Genomic DNA, 6247 nt, shown 5'->3' with positions numbered 1-6247 from the left:
CACTGTGGGACGGGGAGGACCTCCAGGAGGCTCTGTGCGGTTGGACACGGTGGAGTCTGTGGAGAGAACCTCTCGCTAGGTGGTCCCTGAAACCATGGGTAGGTAAAGGGTAAGATAAGAAAAGCAAGAACCAAACATCTGGGGACTGGGCCACAGACAGACTACGAAGGAGTGAGTTTCAAGGAGAGGCAGATGGCCATGTGTGAAGGGCACAGAGTAAGGACTGAAAACTGGCTTGAGGCAGAAACCTGCTGCATTGGAGTACCCAATGTCCCTTTTCTTGGGTCCAACACACTGACTTCAAAAAGGGTGAACTTGCAGTGCATTTTGTTTGGGTGGCTCAGACCCGGCCGCCCTCACCTTCCTGAGTCCAGAAGTGGTCACAAGACCTAAGCCCGACCAATCAGATGATCACTACTTTCTGGCCACAGTTTGGTGTTTAGGGTCCAGGGATGAGGATGGGACTAAGACAGGCCACTGAGAGTCGGTTCTAGACTTTTGTTGAAGTTATTGAGAAAGAGAAGCGTCCTTTCTACTGCGGTTGCTATGCCATGAGACACCAGGGCTGGGCTTCCAGATATCAATTTGCCACCTCCTGGGGAGAGCTAGCCCGAGCATGAAACCCACGCAGAGGAGGGAAGAGCTGAGAGATAGACTCTTGTGGATTTCCCCTCTGAATCCAGCTCTGCCTAGATTTTTCTTTCCTTTCTTTTTTTTTTTTTTAGTTATTTGGGCCAATACATTTGCTTTTAAGCTGAAACCAATTTGATTTGGGTTCTGTCCCTTGCAGCCCAAGGAGTCTTGACTCTTACAAGGCCACGTGGCTAATGAGAGGCTGCTGGTCACCAGAGTGGCATCTGGAGAAGACTGGGTCCAGGTCTGTACTTGACAACACTCAGAATGCCATGGACAGGCCAGTGGTTACCACCATGGGAAAAAAATATATATAGAAATGGCTGTGCCGGCTGTGTCTCAGTACCTGTTAACGTGAAAACACAATGATTTCCTTTATATTTTTCAAGGGTTGAGTCATCCAGATCAGCCCCGGCTTGGCACTTCGACTAATTGATCTTGCCAAGGAAGATGGTTAAGATGGGAAGGTTGATTTATTTGAGGACACATGTGTCAACATCATCCCACGGAAGAAAACAGAGCACAGAAGAAAACAGAATGTATGCTTTGCTGGCATCAGCTGTTACTTAAGAGGTTTCTTTGGGGACCTCGAAGATCAAAAGCCATGAGGTTAGATGTTGTTTCAGTCTTGAAGTTGATCAAACACAGCCACATGGTATGATGGCCCAGGGCCCCAGCAGAGGACGTTCCTCTCCCAATGGCACAGACAAGGTCGGGGGACTATTTTACATGGGGTGATCTGAGACCTGAGTCGTGAGAAGGAGCCAGTCGTGTGAATAGACTAAGTTGGCGGGAGCAACGAGTTCTAAGGCGGTCTAAGAACTAGTAAGATGGCCAGTGTAGCTGGAGCACAGTGAGGAGGAAGTGGGGAAAGAGGACCAGAGGTCTTGACCTTCTGGTATATGCTGGTCCTTAATATATTTCCTCTCATCTTTCCATCTATCAGTCCAGCCATTCATCTATTCCATAAACATTTATGACATGTAGACAATGGGTGGCACTAAGAATTGAAGGAAGAGTTCACAAAGCAAAAGGGGAAAGACCCGCAATCCAAGCAGAGAAAACCACATGAGCCAAGGCCTGGAAAGGGAAGAGCTCACTGTTTGGGGTGGAGGGCTGTTGGGAAGGGTCTTGAATGCCTGGCCTCCCTCCCAGCGGACCCCCCACCATACAGAACACCCATGTGCAGAACGCCAGCAAATGTTGATATGTGAAAAAAATTTGTCAGTGAAATTCATGATTCTGGGATAAATCAGATATAATCTTACGCTATATTCAGCCAAGGGGTAGCAGTGAACAAAGGCTTAAGAAACAGTGAGGGGAGAAGCACTTAAAATGGAGACTATTCCATCAATTAGCTTAATTTTTTTCTGCCAACCAAGAAAAGACCATCATTAGTTACTATTAGTGATGGCCTGGCTTGGAGAACACCTGTTTTCCGCTGAGTGTCGCTGGTGTGGGCCAGAGGGAGCTGTTTCAGAGCCTCAATCAGGCAGTGACATGATGAGAGTCGCGCTTTGGAAAGGTCACCACGGCTGCAGGGTAGAGGATGGATGGAGGGAAAGAGAGAGCGTGTGTTAGGCTGTTGGAGAAACACACATGATGAGAACCAGCATTTGGGCAGAATAGTGGAGGCTGCATTCCCTGAAGGCCAGAGTTTTGCTCTGGTTCAGCCGTTTTAGCAGTGCCTGGCAAGGGCTAGGCAGAGCCACTGCTAGATTTTTTAGAAATGCTTCCTGAATTGAATTGTCTGCTATAAAAACCTAATGGAGTCTGGACAAAACAAAACTTGCCTCTCTCTGGCATCTCTCTGCTCACGAGAGGCATCGTGGCTGAAGGCAGACAGAGCTAGGGAGTTTCCAGAGGTTGGAAACACTCAAGGTTTTGAGGAGCTATTTGGGGAGACAGAACACAAAGCTCCTGTTTCCTAAATCTGGTCAGAATCTGCCTGTTATGTCAAATCTGTGCAAATGAGACATTCATTAGGCTCGGGGGCTCTGCTGCTCATCCTGATAAAAGAGTGACCACCTGTCTTCCAAAAGGCGCTAGGAAGGCCCAAGGTAAAAGGTGTCCATTTGAGACTGTTTAAACCCCTTTTCCACCTGCTTAGACACATCTGGATTCCTAAGCCACAGAATCCGAATTTTGAAATGTATTCAGGGGAGTACCCAGTTCCCACCACCATGACCTACTATTTGGAGTTTGCTGTGAAGCCTTCCAGGGAGAGCCCAGCCTACGTGAGCTTTGTGTCAGCAAGACGGCTCCTGAAATAAAACACGTGGCCACGTTCGGAACACTTAGTACGCGCTGGCCCCAAATGAGGGCTCCGTGAGCCCTATCTCATCTAAACTTCTTCCCTGAAGGGTGTGGGTCTCGCACTGCTGACCCATTTTGTCTAACCACTGACCTATCTGCACTTGAAAACCTTCTCCTGCCCCTGCCATTGTCTGGCTTCAGCCAGGAAAGTCCATGTTTATGGTTCCCTTCCGCACTGATTAAGATGACAAGAAGACAATGAAACACTTGTCTCCCAAAGTGACTTCTTGGATCCACTGGCAAAATGTTAGAAAGTGGGTACAAAGCCCAAGAAACAGGACACCCAGGCTCTTTGAGCTTGGGGAGTATTACAGAATCCTATCCCAGGCCAAGAATGAGTCACAATGAAAGCTTTTAAAATATAAAACCATCAACCTAGATTTCAATTCCAAGGAAACACATACTTGGCCATGAGGGAATGCTTGAAAAAAAAAAAAATCAGTCTTAAGCCACTTGACAGGAAAATAAAACAGCCAAGGAACATTCAAATGTAATGATTTACATCCTCCCTCTCCCCCCAACCCACCTCCCTTCCAGTATGGGTCAGGGCGTACAGGGACTGGACACGGTCTCCACCAGTGTGCATGTCCTGGCCAGGGCTTCCATTTCACTTAACACTATTTCACGCACATGATCTTGTGCCTGGACGCAGCCAGGTTACAACTGCACGCTGCCACCTTTGGGTTGCTATGCCAGTCTCATGGATTCTTCATGATTTCCCTGCTCTCGGGCTCTTGGGTTGCTTGAGGTGGCTGTTTGGGGAATACAGGGATTTTTCTTCCATTATTTATGTGGGCAAGCGCCCGTTCATTTCTCTCAAAGAAATGGAAGCTTGATTGATTTCCTAAATGTAAGAACGAGATTGTCCTGCAATAAATATTTAAGACTGACCAGGAAGGGCGACCACCATCTGCTGAAACACAAGCCCAGGAATTACTCTGTTAAGCTTTCCCAGTGAAGGGAATGAATAACTACCCTATGTAATATTTGCTCAGCACCTGATAGTTGACAAAGGTTTTCACTTAACTCATTGGATCTTCACAATAGCCCCGAGAGGTAGACAGGGCACGGATTACATGGATTATTAAAACCCCACATTTTCCCCTTCCTAACCGATAAGGGCTCTAAAGGCTTAAAGTCACTTGAGGGAGGTCAGAGAGTTTGTGGAGGGTATCGCGGGTCTCTAATTCATTCATGCGCATAAAAACAAAACAAAACATTTATCTGGAGCCTAGTCCCAAATAGATGAAATGGCAGAGGGTACAAAGATGAATAAAACACGGTGCCTGCACAGGAAGATCACGTTCTAGCCTGGGGGAGAAAGCCAGAGATAATACATGTCCCCGCTTTGCAAGGTGATGAGTGCTCAAGAGAAAGGAACAGGGTGCGGATCACGTTTCTAATCTGATGTCTTGCCGAACACCGGCTCGGTTGTTATTTACAATATCTGTCCCCCGAAGGGGGGAATAGGGGGCTTAGCCGTGCGCCCCGGGTCAGGTCTCACTGCGGGGATCGCACGCGGTGTGGGGACCGTTCTCTCCCTCTTTCGGCAAACAGGCACATATCCCCCGGGGTGCCGAGCTTGCCGGGGGTCCGCACACAGGCTCCCCGAATTTCCCTCCACGAGATAACCGGGGTCCCTGCCTTTGGAGCAGCGGCTTTCTCCCGCCGCAGCCTCCCGCTCGGAGAGGCAGGCAGCTCGCTGTCCGCGGAGACACGCGGCGGCGAGACGGCTGCGAGGTTTTGTCTCGCCCGAGCATCGCCCACCGCCCGCGAAAGCCCGCGAACGAGCGCCGCTTCCCCGCGCATCTCCCTCTCCCGCCGCCCGGCTCCGGAAACCACAGCCCCTTCCTCGAAACGAACGCGCCAGCCCTGCTCGCTGGCTCTCCCGGTTCTTTTTCTTTTATGCATTTTGATATATCCCTCCCAAAGATATGTTTCACAACAATTTTTAGTTACACGACCGATGCACAGAAACATTCTTCTTTAGGAAAGAAAAATGATATATTTCCATCTAGCGGGTCGCCAGCTGCCCGGCGGATCCCCGGCGGGACTCCGCCGGGCGCCCCGCGGGTGCAGCTGAGAGCCGCGCGCGGGTCTCCGCGCCGCCCGGGCGGCCGCCCTTTGTGAGCGCCGACACCGGCTTTGTGTTTCCCGTTTTGCTTTCCTTCTTTTTTGCAAACCCGGAGCTAAGCACGCGGGAAACGCTCGGAAAATACACACGTGTGTGTAAAGTTTGTTTAATGCAGGACCAATTGCGGGGATGGGGGCCGTTCCCGAGTGCCGGGGCGATTTTCCTTTGTTAAGACCTCAGTCGCGAGTGCGGCACGGCGGCCACGGATCGCCCGGGGAGGGGAAGCCCGCACAGCCCCGGCCCTGGGCCCGGGGGAGGCGCGGCCGCCTGGTTCCGCGACCCCGACCCGCTCGGGCCCGCGCGCCCGGCCCAGGCCGTTTCTGGCTCGGGCTTCGGCCTCGGGGCGCCCGGGGGGTGACCTCGTGCCGCCGGTGGCGTGGCCTCGTGCGGCCCGTGGTGTGGCCCCGGGCCGGACACCTCGCGGGGCGACCGCCTAGTCCCTGCTCGCGCGCTCGGGCTCGGGCGGCTCCATCCCAACGCGCCCCAGCGGAGCCCCTGCCTGAATCCCGGCCACCCAGGTCCCCAGCCTCCAGCCGCGGTCGCGAGGAGCTCCCCGACCGGACTCCAGCGCCGGAAAGCGGGCCGGGGGCGCGGGGGGCGCGGGGCCAGGCTTGGCACGCCGGCGCGCGGGCCCACTAGGCAGGGAAAAGTTGCTGGAGGCGGGGGGGACTGTCAAAGTTTCGGGGAACTTTTCCACTTGAGATTCTACAACCCTGCAGTGCCCCCTACAGAAAGCGGCAGCCGGGGAGGGCGGGCGCCCCCCACGACCCCCGACCGCAAGCGGCGGCGCGGCCCAGGCGGCCTGGAGCTCTAGCTGCAGCTTTTGCTTTTTTTTTTTTTTTTTCCCCCTCCTGGTGGTTTTTCTGATACATCTTTTTTTTCAGAATTGGAAAAAAAAAAGAAAGAAAAAGAAAAAAAGCGAGCGTGAGCCGCCGCCTGCAGTGGAGCGTGCTCGGCCTCCAGAGGCAGTCGTCTCCAACTTTTCCTCTCCCGCCCCAACTCCGCGCGCCTCAAACTACGGCTCTGCCGGAGCCCAAATTTGCCTGCCGCTCGACTCCACTCTAATAAGCGCGCCAAGGCCCCTGGCGGTTGTTTGCAACGTGGGGGCCACGCTCTCGAGGCTCAGGCCCGCCCGGCGGCCCGCTCCCAGTGCCTGGGCCCAGT

The sequence above is a fragment of the Balaenoptera musculus genome, chromosome 15, assembly GCF_009873245.2.
Source record: "Balaenoptera musculus isolate JJ_BM4_2016_0621 chromosome 15, mBalMus1.pri.v3, whole genome shotgun sequence".
Lineage (NCBI taxonomy): Eukaryota > Metazoa > Chordata > Mammalia > Artiodactyla > Balaenopteridae > Balaenoptera > Balaenoptera musculus.
The sequence above is the reverse complement of the archived record's forward strand: the minus strand, read 5'-3'. Positions refer to the sequence as shown.